The following is a 20,644-nucleotide window of genomic DNA, read 5'->3' on the forward strand; positions in this document are numbered from 1 at the left end:
CTGAATATTTCTGATTGTATTTATTTAGATTATTAATTCTGAGAGAGGAACATTAAATTCCCCTCTAAATATTGTGTTGCTACCTATGTTTTAATGAGATTCCATTAATCTATTATGAATCTGTATATATATATATATATATATATATATATATATGTGTATGTTATTATTGTTCAGTCCTTTGGCTCTAGATTAATCTTTGTGATCCTGTACCAAGTTTTCTTGGCAATGATGCTGGAGTGGTTTTGCCACTTCTTTTTCTAGTGGATTAGACAAACAGAGGTTAAGGGAGATGCACAGATACTCACAGGTAGTGAGCATCTGAAGCTGGACTTAAACTCAGGTCTTCTTGATTACAAGCCCGGGTCTCATGCCACTGTACCACTTAGCTCAGTGTGTGTGTGTGTGTGTGTGTGTGTGTGTGTGTGTGTTTGTGTGTGTGTGTGTCCCTAACTGATATTAATTCCCTATTATTCCTTTAAGCACAATATAGTTTATTTAACTTGAGAAGATCTTCCCTAAATAATCCCTAGGGGGGGAGGGAGAGAGGATTGATTAGAGTTAGTTTTATGGGGAACTTTCTGTCAAGCTCATATTAATGCTCCTTAATAGCCTATGGTTCTGAAAGACTTAAAATGTGAGTGGCCACATAGTCACTGGGTTATAATATTAACCAAAACATTTTTTCTTTGACTGTGCTTCCCTTCTTTCAAAGGTATGGAAATAATCAGTGTTTGTACTTCTTTAAATTTTGGTTAGGGAGTATGGTTTGGCCAAAGGCATTGCAGTCCTTGTGAAGTTCATGTTTATACCTTTAGTTATAATATTGAGGGCTTTTTTTATTTTTTAATTTTTGCCCATTGTGTTGGGTTTATGCTGTTGTTTAAGGTGTTGACATTGAATAAAAAGTTATGAAAGTTCTCCAGTATAAATTCATGGAGTTTTTTTTTTTTTTACCTAGGGAGTTCTTCCTGTTAAATAAGTTGTGCTCTGTATTACATATATAATTATTTTTTCCTCCAAGAGCTTTGTAAAAAGTACCAACTAATAACTGCATTATTTCTGTTCCCTACAACTGTTTCTCAGTCTTTAAATGGGACTGTTTTACTTTTCAAAACTCTTCAATTATCTTATTTCTTTAATATTGTATTCAAATATATAATTAAACCTCCAAATTGTCATCATATCTAAACATTATTCCTCTCCTTTTATAATAATTTTTTTCTGATTTCAAAACTATTTTATCATAGCATATATCAGAAGTTGCAATGACTTCAAGATAGAATAAACAAAATTTTAGGAGGTGGCAATAAATATTTGAAATATCATTATAACTTGAGTTTTGGGTAACACTTGGGAATTTTACATAAAAGAAATTCATTAGTGAAAAAATTGCAACAAAAAGTGCTGCCATTTGGGCTTTTTCAACTGACAGCAGAAGGCAAAGAATGGAAGTGAATTTCCTCCTGAATTTGCTATTGCTCCTTTTGACATTAGCTAATTGCATTACTGGTTTTTGCTACACATTCAACACAAAGGGATTCTAAGCAACATATGATGCACTTTGATGTATAATACACTGCCATCCCCCATGGTTTTCCCCTCACTAATAAAGTCAGTGTGATCCTTTCTTCCCTGCCAAAACCAGTGACTGCTTTTTTGTCTGACTCCAAATGTATTTGATGGCACAGCAGCTTACAATAGTCATTGCCACCAGTACTCAGTGACAGGTTTTAGAAAGTAGGTCAGAGCCACATATAAATGACCTATTCATTAGTTCTTTCCAAAATAAAGTGAACCAGCTTTACATTGCTATTTTAGAAATGATTTACACTTGATATCTTATTTCATTTAAATCTGCAATTTCATTCTAAAAAGTGACAACTTTAGAAAAGAACTCTGACTTGATTGATAAATTATACACACACACACACACACACAAACACATATATTTGTTTTTGTTTTTCTTTTGTTCCCAAAGAGGACCATGACATCAGGGTGATGTCATGACTTGCACTGAATTAGATTTAAGTGAGGGAGGGCTACACCAAGTCCTAACCTCACTCTCTCCTCCATAGCCATATGGGTCCAGTGGCAAGATAAATATCAAGACTACTAGAGATGGCCATGTATGTTTAAGGCAATTGGGGTCAAATGACTTGTCCTGGGTCAGACAGCTAGCAAGTATCTGAGGAGAGATTTGAACTCAGGTCCTCCCAACTCCAGGGTGAGGGCTCTATACACTGCACCATCTAGCTGCCCCTGACATATGTTTAATATTTTAATAGAAGTAGCAGTAAAATTATTGCTAAAATATAAGATACAGCATCATAAATACAGCTTTGTGATGCATATATTTTATTGAAGAATTAACAATGAATGAAATGAACCAGGGAAAAAATATTGTGATAGTGTCCATCTCAGGCTAAGTAACCACCATTTTTTTTCTTTTGTTCTTGGTTTTTCTTTTCTTTTTTTCTTTATTTCTTTCTTCTTTTATTTTTTTTTGAGTGAATAGATAAGTGTTAAGGAAACCTGAGTTCATGTTCCACTTCTGATACATAATGGCTGTATGGCCCTGAGTCCAAATTATATATGTCTGGCTCATAACAGTCCCTTAATAAATGCTTATCGATTGATTGTCTAACAAGCAATAGGAGAATGAAAACTAGGATTTGGCCTTAATATATTACTATGTTGTCTCTTCCACATAGCAGAGAAAGAAATATTTAAGTAGCAGGAATATGTTAAGAATCCATACATTGTCCTGTTTGTGCAATTGTGGACCAATACAATTTTTGGCAGGTATGTTTATTTTTGTGTTTAATTGATTTTTTTTATCAGTTGGTATGACTTGAATTTTATACATGAGGTAAACCTGATTTTGTCACATTTTACTTAGAAAACAAACCAAAATTGTTCTTGAAACTTGTAAGTATTGAGATAAGGTCTTTTTCCCATTTATTCAATTACCGGAAAAAATAAACTTTGATATATCACTTTAACCATTTTAAACTTGTATGCCTTGTGTTCTCAAAAACCCTATCTTCTTAAACTCTGGGTCACAACCCCATATAGGGTCACATAACTAAATGTGGGGGTTGTGAAAAATTTTGCAACAATAAAAACTTATGTATACTTATTTTATGTACACATATGCTTGGTTGCATAAAATTTTCTCTGATAAAAAAGTTTTGCAAGTAAAAAAGTTTAAGAACCCCCTCTTCTCTACACAATGGATGTGGTAAAATTCACTACTGGCATGTATGGCAGATAACCATGAATAACTTAAGATTATGGTAATTTTTATTGAATAATATATTCATGCTACTAATGTAATATTTTAAAAAATTATTTAACCTCAATATTTGTCTATTTCATTGGAACAGTCTATCACAGGGTAGTCATAGGAGTTGTGATTCTTCTATACCATACAGTTCATATTGGACTGTTAATATTGAGAACTTAGGAATGAATGTGGGAACCATCTGTCACTTTCATGTAATGGGCTAATATTCATGCATATATAGATTCACTCTGTTGGGCCTTAATCCTCATGTATTGATGACAACACTGTTTTACACACACACATACACAAGTATAGATAGATAACTGATAGATTTGTATAATATATAAAACTATATATGTGTATATATATATATGTATACACATATAGATATGTACTCATTTCATATATTTGTATGTATATATCAATTTATCTGACCCCTAGGGAAAAAATATGCAGAACTATAGTATACCTCCCCTTCCCTGACTTATTTTACCCTGTCCATACTTTTTTTTTTTTGCCAATAGATTGGTCACTGTATGATCTCTCAAAATGGTTTAACAACTTTATTTTTAAAGAAAAAAGTTTAAATCATTCCATTTAGTCCTCAATAATGATCCTTTTCGTTTTATATATTTGATATTTAATGCCACATAGTAGTGATGAATACTTTGCTTGGCAATTTAAGCATCACTGATCTTTTCCTCCCTCTTACTTTGTATCTCTGAGAATCTGATAACTTCTTGAATAAATATTATTTCCTCTTCTTTTTAGCATATTTGAAACTTGGTTTGTTCTTTTATCTCAAGTGCTCTAATTCCCTAAATTTCTTTTACTTTGATATTTTTTATCTCATTTATTACATGCCTGAAGTTAATATGGCCGGAATCTCACACTCGCAAAATTTAGAAAACATAATTCCTGCCTTGGCTTCTATTGCTCTCTTACTTGAGTCACTGTCTCCAAAACAAAAATAAGACTGACTTTTAAGATGAGATTTTTTTTTTTTTGGCCTACTAAAGCACCACACCTTTTCCATGAATATATGCAAAATTCACAATCATTTTAAAAGATTATTTGACGTTGAGATTAAATAGTGTTGGCTTGTAAGCATCACTATATCAGGCCTCAAATTTCAAAGTCACATGCCACTCTGTTTTGGAATGTTCCAGAAAAAAAAAAAAAAGATTTGTGATATTGGATCTCTTATCCTCATAGGAATTACCTAAAATGAGAGTATGTATTTAACCAAAGATTCTTCTGTTTGAGCAATATGATTCATTTTGCTTTGATTTTTAAACTGCGTAAATGTTTCCATTTTTATAGGAAACATGCTGCTTCTAGTTGAATGTTTATTGATAGAAGTGATAATTGTGTAAATGTTCATCAAATAACCTTTCAAGCTGGCTTAGAGGGATATTAGCATACAGAGAAGTTAAATCTTTCCTCATTCAACCATCCAGTCATTCAACAAATGTTTATTGTGTGCCTACTATGAATAAGGCATTGCCTAGATCTGTGGGAGATGCAACGAATATGACAACATTTCTTGTGCTCAAAGGATTTAAAATCCCCTAGAATTCTGGTAACAGTACTAGGGGAGGTTAGAGAAGGGCTCTTTTATTGCATTTAGAGAGTCTAAAGAAAGCTTTTCTTAGGGAGGGAGGGAGGAGATCACATTTAATGTGTCTTGAACAATAAATAGATGTTTTATAGATAGACATAAAGAAGAAGAGTGTGTTTTAGACATATGGGATGGAATAAAGAAAAATGTAGAGGCTGGGAATTATTTGATATGCTTGTTGTACAAGGAGAGTACAAAAACAAACCAAAAAAATAAACAACAACAGCAACAACAACAAAATAGCCCTCCATTTAACTCTTCAATTAAATAGTCAGGAAACATAGATTGAGTACTTACTAAGTACTTAGAACCATTTTAAGTACTGGTATACAAGATAAAAAAAAAATCTCTCCCCTCCAATTTAACATTTAAATGGTGGGAGGGATAACAATTACATGCATATGTACTTTCAAAATATATACAAATTAGATGAAAGACAATATTAAAGAAGAATCTCTAGCAGCTAGAGGGAATGGAAAGGTCTTCTTGCAGAGTATAGTTTTTGATAAACAATAGCGCTTAATAGGATACTTGAAGAAAGCCAAGAAATTCATTCCAGATATGTGAAACAACTAGCACCAAGACATAATTATATAATTTATTTGTGTGTGTGTTTTAAATATATGTTTAATATAAATATATATATATATATATACATGTATGTGTATTGTGTATGTATGTATATTTATATGTATATTTATTTATTTACACACAAACATATTTATATGCCTGAGTGTATGTGTGTGTGTGTGTGTGTGTGTGTATGTTTGTGTCTTACTAATGCATTAGGAAAGGTTGTATGGAGTATTAGTGAACTGATTTTGAATTCAGGAAGACCTTGTTTCAAGTCTTACTTCTGAAATTTATTTTCTCTCTAATTCTGGGCAAGTAATTGAACCTCCCAGGGGTCTAGCTAACTCTCTATGGCTGTAATTTATAGAAAAAATGTCAAACTTCATTCATAAAGATAATTTCTTACTTGGGAGATTCCTATATTAATTAAATCCCAGATTTAGTCCCTATTATTAGTGCATTAGATAAAGTCATGTCTGTAATCTTCCAGAATTATGACAAGGTAGAAATCAAGCTAGGTGTTGCAGTTAACATACTGCTGGCTTTGGAGTCAGAAAGATTCAGCTTACTGAGATAAAATCTGACCTCATGGGGCAGCTAGGTAATCCAGTGGATAGAGCACCAACCCTGGATTCAGAAGGACCCGAGTTCAAATCTGGTCTCAGACACACTTAATGGCTTTGTGACCCTGGGCAAGTCAATTAACCCCAACTGCCTCACCAAAAAGTAAAATAAAATAAAATCTGGCCTCAGACACTTACTTTCTGTGTGACTTTGGACAAGTCACTGTCAACCTAAAATTTAATGAAAATAATCAATTGAAAAAAATACAAGATAAAAAAAAATCCCTCCCCTCTAAGAGTTAACATTCAAATGGTGGGAGGGACAAGAATTACATGAATATACAATGAGGTCTTTAATTAGGGCAGAGTAATTGCAGCTCATGGTACCACACAGCAGCACTGGACTAACCCCAAAAGGGAACTGGGAACAGGGTTTATTTAGGGTACTAGGATAGAGTGACAAGACTGCCTTTGGCAGTTTTAAATATTTCATAGATTCACCAGATAAGTTCTTTTGAACAACATGCTAAGTTCCATTAAGAAAGTTTGGGAATCTCAGGGAGGAGAGAGTTTTTGGGCTTTACAAAATAATCAGAGACCAAAGTAATAATGTCTTGCCTCAGGCAATTCATTGGTCTGGAAACCTAAACCTGGCAAGGATCTTCAGATTTTAGTCAATTGTGTTTGTTATTGCTCATTCCTGTTTACCTCAGTTTCTCATCTATAAAATGAGCTGAAGAAGGAAATGGCACACCACTCTAGTATTTTCACTAAGAAAATCCCAAATGGGGTCAATGGGGTCATGAATATTTGGACATGAAAAAACAACAACTTCAGAAATCAGGCATGAAGTCATATCCTCTTCAGTAAATGTTACCAGATTATATATGTGTGTGCATACATATACATACATATACTTCTCTCATAGCGAGTATGTGTGTTTGTATATATGTATAAATATATATATATATGTATATATATATACACATAAATATATACATACACATATGCATATGCATGTATGTATATCTATATATGTGTATATGTAGAAAGAGAACTGTATCTATGAAGAGAAGTATATATAGACAGCTAGTTGCATCTTCACATTTCCTGTAATCATATAAGTGGAATTCCATAGAAGATAAGATTTGAAAACTTAACAAAGAACAACTAAAAATGAAGAATAGAGAATTTGATGTCTAAAGACAATAGATTAGAAATGAGAAAGACACTGAAAAACTTTGCTTAGCACTGAAATGAGATGGTCTTTTCTGAAGAGCTTTAAATATAGGATACATTTTCATGTATCTGGGGCAATTTTAGTTTGATTCTATCTGAAATCTCTGTTTTAAAGTAAATGACTCCTATGGGCCTTCAAATTCTTTGAACTTAGGAATTTGTGTTTTCAAAGTATTCAGATAGTATTCATTTGATCTATTTGGACCAAGTAGAAGTTGGAAAGTAATGGATGACCAAGATCTTTACAACTTTGTCTCAGCTAGTTCTTTAAGTGGACTGAATTAGAATTTGATCAAGGTGACAAATGGATATAGTTTATTTAAAAATTTATTTGACTAGCATTTCTCCACTTCACTCAATAGTCCTAGAGAGTTATGAGAATATTCACTTTTGTGCTTCATAGGATGTCTTTGACTTGGAAAATACAAAAGATTCCCTGTTGTTAGCCTAATGGGTCCTAGTGAGATAATGGGTCTGCCTTATCAAGCAAAAAAAGATGAGGTCATCTATGAATCTATGTTAAATATAAATATGAATCTGTATGAAATGAATCTGTCTTAATTGATAATCTAATATGATTCTATATTACTGAATACAGAATAACTTTGATTTTCCTTTTTTGTTTAATATGCTATAAAAAGAAATTTTAGCCTTTTAGTATTCTATCCTTCAACTAAATGAAGTAAAAATAAAACATGGTAGGAGGGACAAATAGGAAAAATAATTAGCAAAATGTATTGTATACATCAAAAATTAGTTTATTTCGACCATTAAATGTTTTAATTTTATGAAAAGTATTTATTACAAACTATTTGACTGGGTTCCTTCAAAAAGGTAAATGATGCAAATTAAAAAAAAAAATACTGGCCATTATAATTTCTGCCATCACCAGAACATAAAGTGATTTCATTATCAAACTCTGGGTCAAGAAATGTTGCAGTTTCTGTTTTGAAAGGATTAGGTTAAGAATGTTAGAGATCAGTATAGTTAAATTCTTGCCAGGATATCCTAGCAATTCCATGCCTAGATAATGAGATTTGCATTTTTTTGTGACTGAAACTGTACAATAAAGATTTATTTAAAACTTTTTAGTCTATCATTTTCCTTTTTTTCCCCTGTATATTGCATATTAGATATATTTATAAGACATGCAATTATATTTAGAACACTCTTGTCTATAAAACATTGGTATGCCTAAAAACACAAAACTAACCACATATTAAACATAAGATTTCCATTGATCTCCTTATAAGGTAAGTTGTTTACAACAGAAAATATTCTATCATCTTTACCATTCCTGGGTAAATGGTACTATGCTTCTAAAATATTTTCAGTACTTACCTTTTTCACCACTATTTTATTTATAAAGGTTAAATTGGATGTTGATGCCAACAAAAGGGGATAAAAAAAGGTAAAACAACTCTCACCATGGTTATAATCATAGCACATGTCTCTAAAGTAAACCCACATTAGCACAACTCAATGTGGTAATTAAGATAGAAAAAGGCAGTACTAAGCTGCATGGCCTATCAGATTCCTTGGGGAGAAAAAAACACTGACGTGACTTGAAATGTGTCCAAGGGGTTTAGTTAGTTTGCAATTAGCTGCGAAGTCCTTCTATTAAAATGCATAGCAAATACCAGCCTCCATGTCTCTGAACCCTTCCTTATTTAAGTCCTAATTTCAGATGGCTCTTTCATTAGAGCCTATGTCCCAAAAGCCTATGTCCCAATGACTTTTAATTACACTATATCATTATTGCTGCCAGGTGATAGGATAGAAGGACAGCAGACTCTTGGGCATATCTCAGTGAACCTCAAGGGCTCAGCTTTTAACCAAAAGCAAACAACAGAACAGAGGCAAACATTCTAGGAACATTCTACAATGAAATCAAGGCCAAATGGTCATCTCTGCTTAACCTTGCATTTTTGTCTGTAGTGATAGAGATATAGACATAGATATATCTACACATATACACATATGTACATATCTATCTATCTATCTATCTATCTATCTATCTATCTATCTATCTATCTATCTATCTATCTAATGTTCCAGAAGGCAGGCAGAGGCAAGATAATAAGACATTTTAAACTAGAAAAAGGAATTGGTGCTTTCTTTTAACTTCTCTGTTGTCTGCAATAAATGTCCCTACCTCGCCCAACAAATACATATTCCTAATTACAAAGTTTTTCTTTCTTTGATATATGTTTGTGGGTAATCTATATACCATATGGATAATTTTGTTTAAGAAAAAAAAAAAGGTTCTAGATAATTACTTATTTAATCCTTACCATAGACCAAAATTATTCTCACATTTGGGGCAGGATATGGACATTCAATTACTAACAAGAACAAAAAGTAGACAGAACTCATTTTTCTCTTAAAGTCAATAATATAATTAACAGTTAAGTTCCTGTTAAGTCCAAAAAAGAAAAGTTAACCAATATTGTGCCTAATGCATAAATGTAATACTAGTTTAATTCTTCAAGGCTATAAGTTACAACTATTTTTATAGGGAAATGAGCACTGAGTTGCAAATCAATAGGCCTCCAGCATAGCTCCTCAGGAATATTACAGTGGAGGTGAGTGTGAGGGTGGAAACAGCATCAAAAGTTTAGTGGAGAAAGAATGGTGATATCTAGGCACCTGGAACTTTTAAAATTATTGAATTTGTGCAAAAGAAAACAAAAATTATGGAAATTAGCTCTATAGAACAATCAAATACAAAGTGTTCTGAAACAGGTGTTAAGGGCTAAAATTCTAGCTAGTCTGTCTAAAATATCTAATGAGTGGTCGCCAATCAATTACAAGCTTTAGCAAGAGTTAGACTTTTAAGCATTTATTAAGGAGAATAAGAGTTTGGTAAAGAGAGAGAAAAAGGCCTAGATTCCTATCTATTAAAGGGAGAGCACATTTCTAGCTCCCTTCTCCGCCAGCGTCCAAAGGAAAGAGAGCGAGACTGAGAGCCAGTCTCTTCCTTCCTCCTCCCACTAGCCCGCGTCACTTCCTGACTCCTGGTCTTGCCCTCAAAGACCTTCCCTTCATGGGCAGAACTCCTCTACAGTAAGTATCCAGCAGGTGGCGTTATTCCAATCGTTACAGTCCCCCCTGTTGTTCCTCAAGAAACAAAATGTTTCCTTGATGGAACAGTAAAAACAATATGATAACTATTGCTAACTAATAATATGTGAACAACAATATAGAAAAGGAAGAGAGGAAAGTTTTGTCCAGAGGGGCGATTTTTTTTGTCCTCATGAACCGACGCTTTGACATTAGTCTTGCAAAGGGAGGGCCTCTGCAGAGAATACATGTTACAGATGGTGTATATTATAACAGAAAGAGAAAAAAAACCAACAAAAAGAACAAATCAAAACTGTTCATTTAAAGTCTCTGAAAGTCTTTTCTCAGATGTCCTCTAGGTGTAGTCGTAGAATGGAAGTCTCTTCAGGGGTTGATGTGTGGATGCTGGTAATCAGCCAGGAAAATTTCCTACAAAATTGAGCTTAACACAACTTTAAAATAGCTTTGTCAATAATCAAATCAAACAATGAAAGTTCTCAAAAACATGTCTAAGGGAATTCAGAATCTTAGTTGTTACACATGAAACATATAATAAAACAAAAATTGAAACATTCTTTAAAATTATAATATTACTATAGTCCCCCCTTATGGAGGGTAATTGAGAAGACAATTGCTGTGATATTAATTTTTTAAAATAATTTTTATCTTTGTTTCATCATTTTTTGCATCATCTGCCTAATTATCCTCATGCCATTATGAGAAATTTAAAAATCTAATATAATTGGTAACAGGTGTCAAGGCCAAATTCAACACTGTATTTATCATGACACCTGAGATAATTATGGGGGTTACCATAAAAGAACAGAGAAATGATGGGATATGAGCATTCCCACACTTGAGCAATATGTACTGCCCATACAGTATGCCAGGCTTAAAATAGGTGGATGGAATATATGTCCATGCCACCGAACATATTGGAAGAAACTGAGTCAGACTTAATCAGATGCATGGGATTGAGATGTCCATGGCATCAGGCATATAGGAGGGAGCATAGAAGCCAGGTGTAGAAGTGAGATGGGTGGGATGAATACTTCCAGCCATCTGTACAATATTGTGGGGAAAAAGAGAATAAAATATTAAACCAAGAGAATCCAACCTCAACGATTTGTCAAAAGCCGTTCTCTCGGCCATACCTTGACTTCATGCATGTCTCCCCTCATGTGACAGTTCAGTGTCTGCTCTTGCATGTATTCCTCTTGTGATTGGATGGCACCTTGGCCAACTGGCATCTGATAACTCAGAATAAAGGCAATTAATGTCTTAAATGATAAGTTCCCATAATCCAAGTCTCATATGGATTTAAAATTGAGGATAATAAATGATTGCAAAAAATGTGAATACATCTTGACTCAAAATATAATATATAATTATGCAACAATTTCAAATAATACCCTTTTTTTTACTTAGTATACAATTACTTTTGTGAAAAATCAGAACATACTTAAATACAAGTTAAAGCACAACAGAATCTCAAAGAACTTTTTTTTTTTTGAAAAAAGAAAACTTTTACAAATGTTCCCCTCTTTTTTTTTTTTTTTGGGAATATGCTTATCAAAAATAATACTTCTAGAATCAATTTACACTTGCCATGGCAACCAATTTGCCAGGGAAATGCTTTAAAGAGTTTGATCAAATAATCAGTTGAGGAAAAAAAAATAACAAAAACAAACAACTCAGAATATGGGAGCACAATACTCCTAGAATTAACATTGTATTATGAAATCAAAACCATGTTTCAAAATTAGATAGATGAATGAATAGAAGAAAATACACGTGGAATAATAAAAGACAATGAAATTCAAACTAGGGAAATCTAAATGAATATGAATTTAATATTAATAAGAGTACTATAAAATATAAACTTGATCACATGACTATAAAAAGCTTTTACAAATATTCTCCTTGTTTTAAAAACTAAGTATAAGACACAATCTCAAAAGCATGAAAATCTCTATGAAAATAAACCCATACCATTAATTTCAAAATGTATATATAATAGCATAGAAATCCTATGTAACCTCTGAACTGACATTAATACTCTGAGTGAATTCAGAACACTTTTGATTCCGATATCTAAAATCCCCAACACTCATATCAATACCTTGCTGCTTACTTCTACATTTCTCTAAAATATATACCCTTCCATGGCAAAAGAAGAAGAGTCTTGAACTATGTTGATGGTTGTCATTCTTATTCAGCTTAAGTTTTTCTTCTTTAACCCCTTTATATTGTCTGTCAGTCTTTTCACCATACAAATGCTTTATAAGATTACTAATTAAAGACAAAAGCAGGTTAGCAAAATTATGAACAAAACAAGCATATCTGGAATTTAAAGAGTTTTCTAAGATTGTCTCAAAAGCACAGCCAGGCCGGGGAAGGGCTGAGCCTGAAGCTGCAAATGCAGGTAGAAAAAGTTGAGCATGCGCATCAGATCTCTGGACTTCCCAGGCAGGGGAAGCTATGGGCTTGGCCATAGGAGGAGTAGAGGGTGGGGTCTGGGGAGGAGGGGAGGGACCAGCGCAATTTGAATCCGACTTGATTTTGAACTCAGGCCTGGATTCCTCTTCCCCCACTTGGCCTCCAGGTGCTAGGGGATTAAAAGCTTCTAGAGGGTGGGTCATTGCCTCCAGGCATGCAAAATTAGAGCAACAAGTACTGTTAGAACTGGGAAAAGCTGCGGGAATCTCTTCAGGTTTCTCTGAAAAAGCATGGTTGGGAGAGGGAGAGATATTTCCTTGTGTGAGTAAGTTGCTGGCTCTTTTAACAAAAATAAAAAGAAAAATAGAAAATCCACAAAAACAAAGCATTAACATGATCTTATCTCCCATTTGTCTGGTTAAACAGACTAAAATCAAAAATAGGGTAATTAGGGAGTTTAAAAGGTCCATTCGAAAAAATTTAAAGGGAAAACACCTGGCAATTCAGCAGTACTTAAGATTTAGGTTAGGGTAGGGGAAATTTCTTACCCAACCAGAAGATCAGAAGACTGAGGTTTAGCTTTCCTCTTCGTGGTCAGCCATCTGTTAAGGGCTAAAATTCTAGCTAGTCTGTCTAAAATATCTAATGAGTGGTCGCCAATCAATTACAAGCTTTAGCAAGAGTTAGACTTTTAAGCATTTATTAAGGAGAATAAGAGTTTGGCAAAGAGAGAGAAAAAGGCCTAGATTCCTATCTATTAAAGGGAGAGCACATTTCTAGCTCCCTTCTCCGCCAGCGTCCAAAGGAAAGAGAGCGAGACTGAGCACCAGTCTCTTCCTTCCTCCTCCCACTAGCCCACGTCCCTTCCTGACTCCTGGTCTTGCCCTCAAAGACCTTCCCTTCATGGGCAGAACTCCTCTACAGTAAGTATCCAGCAGGTGGCGTTATTCCAATCGTTACACAGGTAAACAAGGGATAAATACATGTGGTTTAGGTTATCTGGAGAGGCAATGAATTTCCATAGTGCTTTTTTCACATATAATTTTAACTTAATTTGGGTTTCCTTTCATCAAGAACCAGAATGGGTGTGTGGTTATATGTTATATGATATATACTATGAGGCACAGTTGAAAGAACACTGGTCCTGGAAGCAGGAGTAATTGAGTTCAAATCCAGCTGTGTGACCCTATGTAAGTTATTTAACCCTCATCTGTAAAATGAACTAGAGAAGGAAATGGAAAACTACTCCTCTATTTTTGCCAAAAAAAAAAAAAAACAAAAACAAATGGGGTCATGGAAAGTCAGACACCAGTGAAATGACTCAACAAATATATATACCATATAATGGACTAATTAATATCCTAATATAAAAAAATAAATTTCATTTATCTACTATTTATCCATTATGATTTTCCCCAGTTCTAGCAATGTAATGTTTTAATTAATTTAAAATATATTCATGTAAAGCTAAGAACCACTTACTTATAGATATGGTATTCACAAGATTACTACAAATTGATTCTCTATCATCATTATTTGGATTTACATTAATCTGCTGCCAAAATACATTTCTGTGACTGAAGCTTAGTCATGAATTGAAATGGAATTTTCTGTGATATTTTCAATCCAATCAACTTTTACCTAAAGGGAGCCACTACTTATTGTTAGAATTTAAGGATGACATTTGGTTATGGGAGAGGTTGAAATCACTGTCATTAAGGAAATAAAAATAAGCAAAATTAATTGAGTTACTTTTGTTATGAGTATAGTACCAATGTTCTATATTTTGTGAGAATTGGAATGACACCCCTGCTGGGAGGGACATTGTGAGCTCCTGCCTGAAAAGAAAACATGTGACTTTGGTGTCTGGTATTTGTATCTGCCATCTGTGGGGACCTGTCAATCAAAGTTACCAGCCAATTAACTTGGAGCTGTGTGTGTGTGTGTGTGTGTGTGTGTGTGTGTGTGTGTGTGTGTGTATGGCCCTGTTTCCTGTTTCACAGAAAGGGTCTGAGAGAAGCTGCTGGGGAAGCAAGGCTTTTTGGTGTCCTGACTTGGGCTTGGTGGCAAAGGCAGCAGGAAACAGGCAGAATAGGGATACTTTATCCATGTGTTTTCTTTTTACTAATCCCTAATTTACTTTAATAACTACTTAATACCCGATTGATGCCATATGTTTTCTAATTTAAGGTGACCACTCATTAGATTTTAGACATCCTAGCTAGAATTTTGGGCCCTTACAATTTCTATAATCATAGCAAGTAGTAAGTAGGAGATATTTTCACAATGCAAGTATTTAAGATTTTACTTTTTTCAGTGTAAGTGTGTGGTTGCTTGATATGCCAAAGTAGGTACATGAATACCCAGGTTTGCCATCTTCCTGCTAATGCTTACATGTTATTGTAATAAGACTAAGTTAACTGGGTATCTTCCTTTTTGGTTTAGAAGAACCTGAAAATCCTCCCCATTGCAAACACATTTTGATGAGATGGAGGATGGTAGCTAGGAGGATTTAAGTTATGGATTCTCTCCTAGACCCAGAAACATACTGCCTTCTTCAGTTTCCTAAATAACTTGAGCACATTCACCAAGCTCTCAGAGATTATGTCAATAAAACCCTTCCTAAGTATTTACAGAAAAATTGGCAGGAACCTCAACACCCAGCCCAGCCAGGGGACCTAGTGCTTCTGAAAACTTGGAAAACAGAGGGACAGAACCAACTGGTGCTTCGATGCAATGGTCCCCATAGAGTGATCCCATCAACACCCACAACTGTAAAGCTTGGAGGGGCACAATACAAGGACTCATGTTTCTTGCTTTAAACCCTTTATCCCCTCAGAATCAAACAGTGGGATAAAGAAGGACATATATTCCTATGAACCAGTGAAGGATCTCAGGTTTCTCTTCTTTTGCTAAACAGATACCCTGGAATGAGTATTCCTTCTCTCTTCTTTGTACTCTCTTTATTTTTACTTTTGACCCTTCTGATCCTTGCTGCCTTAGGAACTGAATCATTCCATCTATGGCCACTCCCTTCAACATCCTCTGGATTCTCCCATATCTTTTAAATTCTCGACTACCTAGAGTGATAATGGTGATAATGTCCTGGTTCATTGAGGAGAACCACTAGCACTACTTGCTTTTTTCATACCTATGATTTTTCTTGGTAATATTAGTCACTTCTAGGATTAAAGCTTTCACTGATGGGCAGCTAGGTGGCACAGTGAATAGAGCACTGGTCCTAGAGTTCAAATCTGGCCTCAGACACTTGACACTAGTTGTATGACTCTGGGCAAGTCACTTAACCCCAACTGCCTCAAAAAAAAATTTTTTTTCACTGAAGCCACAGAAATCCTTGGACCATCCACAATACCTTTCATTCACTGTATTCTTAATCAATAGGGACATCTCTACACCCCATTTTTGAGCCTTGAAGAAGCAACAGAAGATTGACCCTCACCCTTTTCCCCCCAGAAACTGCAAACAAATATTTGGGGGGAGGGCTTCCCTATCTACAAGGAATATGTCTTTAGTTTGTGATTTCATTGGTGTAGTGAACCACTCAGTGAGAAAACTCCCTCAACAAATGTACAACAGCTCCTATTTCACAATGAAAAGTCTTAGTCAAACATTTATTAAACATCTACTATGTATCAGACACTGCGCTAAGTGCTAGACATACAAATATGAAAAATAAAGATAATCCCTGACCTCAACAAGTTTACAATCTAGGGAAGACAACACATAAATGAATGCTAAAAAGCTGGGTGTCCAATAAAGGAGGATAGTTGAAAAAACAAAGATGTCAAAAATCAGTGTAGCTTCTTAGGAAATAGAGTTTTCTGAGGAGATATCAGTCCTGTTTCCCTATTTAAATAGTCTTTATGACTCCTTTGTCCAACTCGGAGAAGAAATGGGATTGAATAGTAAAGGTGATTAGATCCCTCAGGATGAAATCAACTAATTAAGAGGTCATTGATAGAAAATCAAAGAAGTCCAAAATGAGTTTAGCACCAGTGGGAAATGAAGAGATGAGAAAGCCAGTAAGGTCTCATAAGAGGAAATAAAAGCAATTCATTAAAAATATACATAAAGAAATTTTACAAGTGATCCAATTCATCAAAATCAAAACAGGATCTTTTTTAAATGGAATATCTGAAAAACAGAAAATACTGTAAAGATTTTTATAACAAAATCATATGTCAATCAATAATGGTCAGTCTGCAAGCCTTAACTGTGTCTCATATAATTGGCTGTATAACAAGGATATCAATAATGCCAAAAACATGGTCCCAGCCTTGAAGAAGCCTATGTTCTAATAGGGGAAAGAATGTGTAAATGATTATGTATATTCAAAATATATTCTGTAAACGGAAGAGAATTTCATGCAGAAATCAATGGGTGTTGGGCAGCTAGGTGGCAAAGTGGATAGAGCACTGGTCCTGGAATCAGGAGTACCTGAGTTCAAATCCGGCCTCAGACACTTGACACTATCTGTGTGACCCTGGGCAAGTCACTTAACCCCAATTGCCTCACCAAAAAAAAACCCAAACAAACAAACAAAAAAATAGAAATCAATGGGCATGGGAGAATGATCTTCAAGGAGAATATAGGATTTAGACTGAATTTTGATTGAAATGTAACAAGGGGGTTGTCATTGAGCATTAAATACAAGTGTAGAGTGTTCCTCCTGGAGGTATCCACATGGAAGAGACTAGAGCCCCTGCTTCAGGAAGAATTTTGATGGAGTACTTTGAATTTGCCTTTGAGAGATTTTGGAGCACTTGAAGATACTTCATGACTGGTTCCTATTTCAAAAACCTGTGGTAAATGGGAACCAATTTGATTGTTTAATAAGTGATACCTGGAAGGGGGGCAGGATACTGGTCATTTAAAGGACATTCATCAGCCTCCTCCTCTCTTTTTATTTGATTTCTTTATGTAAATTCTTCCAAGTTGATGGCATCTAATAAGTGATAATGCTCAAAGAAAAGGCCCAGGTCCTTCCCTCCAAAGCAGATATTTGTATTGTAAATATAGATGATTCATTTTTCTTTACCTAGGTGTTTGTTCTTTTGACTTCCAGTAATTTTTACTATCTATTGGTTTCACCCAAGTTCAAATGTAAATATAGCATTATTGATAGATGAATCTTAGTGTCTGCTACTTATTTGTTGTTGGTCTTTCCTTGTTCTAAGCATTGATACTGGCATGGCTGCAAAACCTGGAGGATACTAAATTTCTGGATTTTGTGAATTTCAGTCTCCTCATCTTTCAAAGCCCACAAAGTAGTAGACTCTAATTTCTTTATCTAAAATAAAAGATTAAACCCTGAGGCAAAGAATGGAGACCCAACTCTATGAATGGGAATAAGTCTTCCTCAGCTATAGAGGCTCTCAATTTACAGCACTGTCAACAAATATCATCTATCTGCAAGCAATTACACAAAGAGAACATATTAAGCCATGAGAAGGGGGGAGACCAACTAGTAACTTTTGAATATACAGCCAACTAGTTAACTTGCAAATATACACCTCTGTTCCAACTATTTAGACACAATTTTAAAAGTTCCTCTTCACTATATGGTGAACAGATTAGAAGAAGTGATGGTACATCAACACATTTTCCAAAATTTCTCCAAGGCAAATAAATACACATCACAGCACTTCTAGAAACAGGGTCCTTTGTTTCTTCAAGTGAAGAAATGTTTTAGAGGCACTCTGAAGATGCTTATAAAAACTGATCATGATTGTGCTATATAACAAGCAGGATGACTTCAGAAAGGCCTGGAAAGACCTGTATGAACTGATGTATAGTAAAGTTGATGGAGGAGGTAAAAAGGGATTAACAGATAAACAGAGGATTTAGTCCGTATTAATAGTACCTAAAAGGGTTAACAGAAAGTAAGGTTTGTGTTCTTACAGTAACTAAGAGGGTTTGTCCCTATCAACCCTCACCATCAACAGAGATAGTAACTAGGGACCATTAACCATTAATACCCATTAACATTCCTAGATGGCAGGATACCTAGAAACAAGATCTTAATTAAAGATATATCAAAAACACAGAGAGCCTCTGGGTGTGGCAAGTTTAAGCATGTCTTTAGGAACATGCGCAGAAGGGACAAAATATATCCTTAGGTTCACCTTATGACATATAAACCCCCAAAACACAACTCCAGGAAAAAAAGTACCCAACTTGTGGGTTGACTTAGGACTCCAGAAAGTCTGAATTAAAATAAGACCTCCCATGAAACTCCTTAAGGAGGAGATTAAGATAATGAGGAGATCACCTACTTTTCCTTCACTATAAATATAACTATTCTTCTTCCCCATATTCGAGACATCTTTGGGTGCTCTTCCTTTGGTCAGCACAGTATTTTAATAAAACTTGAAAAACTGAGTCACTGAGTCTTGTAAATCTTTGGGATGGCTCATGATCAATTTGATCAATTACCCCCCCACACACACTTCAAAGTGAGCAGAACCAAGAGTACATTGTGCACAGAGACAGCAATATTGTTTGATGAACTGTGAATGACTTGACTATTCTCAACAATACAATGATCCAAGAAAATCTCAAAGGACTATTGATGAAACATACTATTCACCTACAAAGAAAGAACTTATATTGGTGGAACAGACTGCAGCATGTTATTTTCTCTCATTTTTTTTCTTTTGATCAAGTTTTATTTTAGAATGACAAATATAGTACTGTTTTACATAATCATACATTTATAACCTATATCTAATTGATTGCTGCCTCAGGGAAGGAGGAGGGGAGGGAGGGTAAAAGGGATAAAAACTATAAAGGGACCCCAAAACTATAAATAAAAATGTTTATTACATTAAAAAAAACTGATCCAGGGGGTGGCTAGGTGGCACAGTGGATAAAACACTGGCCCTGGATTCAGGAGTACCTGAGTTCAAGTCCAGCCTCAGACCCTTGACACTTACTAGCTGTGTGACCCTAGGCAAGTCACTTAACCCCCATTGCCTTGCAAAAAAACCCAAACAAAACAAAAACTGATCCAAATGACCAATCACCTGTAGCAGCAGGAAGCCAAGGGATATAAAAATTGGAAGAAAGGAGGGAAAGCATTCCAGGTATGGGGGCAGGGGGTAGATCCATTGCAAGGATATGATGTCGAGAGATGGAGTTGTTGTGATATATGATTATGATAGAATATTTTTCTGCTATAAGGAATTACAAGGGGATGGTTTCAGAAAAACCTGGAAAAACCTATGAACTTATGCCAGATAAAGGGATCAGAACCAGGAGAATATTGTACAGTGTGGGAATTTATTTTGATTTGGGGACCCTACCTTTGTGCTGAGATTAAAAAGCCTTAGGCTCTCAGGAGTTTTTTCTGTGTGAGGGGCTGGTGCCCCTCCCCCTCAGGAAGCCAGGTCAGAAGGCTGGGGGGGGGGGAAAAGAAGCCCCAGCTCCCTACACCCTGAAGAGAGCTGCCCTGGAGATCCCAGGCTTGTCCTGCCAGGCCCTAGCATAGCTAGGTTCCAGGCACACAGCAGGGGGCATGGGCCTGTCGAGCCCGGCTGAGCACTGCCCTAGTGTGGCTGGCAGATTAGTTTGGCATGTGCGGGGGCACAGAGAGCCCGAGGTTTGAGGGGAGAGAAGGAACATATAAATAGGGGAGCTAGTGAGATGGGGCGGGGAACTGGAGGACTAGGAGGATGCAGGAGGACAGGCAGGAGCTACTCTGATGAGTAGCTTAATAGGATGGAGAGACAGGGGCTGCTACAAGGATGCTAAGGAGTCTGAGGCTGTGTAAAGAGAGAGGCAAAAGGAGATGGAGAAAGGCTAAGAGTAAGGAGGCTGGAGGTCTTCGGAGCGCTA

This window comes from Dromiciops gliroides, chromosome 1 (genome assembly GCF_019393635.1).
Source record: "Dromiciops gliroides isolate mDroGli1 chromosome 1, mDroGli1.pri, whole genome shotgun sequence".
NCBI classification, from domain to species: domain Eukaryota; kingdom Metazoa; phylum Chordata; class Mammalia; order Microbiotheria; family Microbiotheriidae; genus Dromiciops; species Dromiciops gliroides.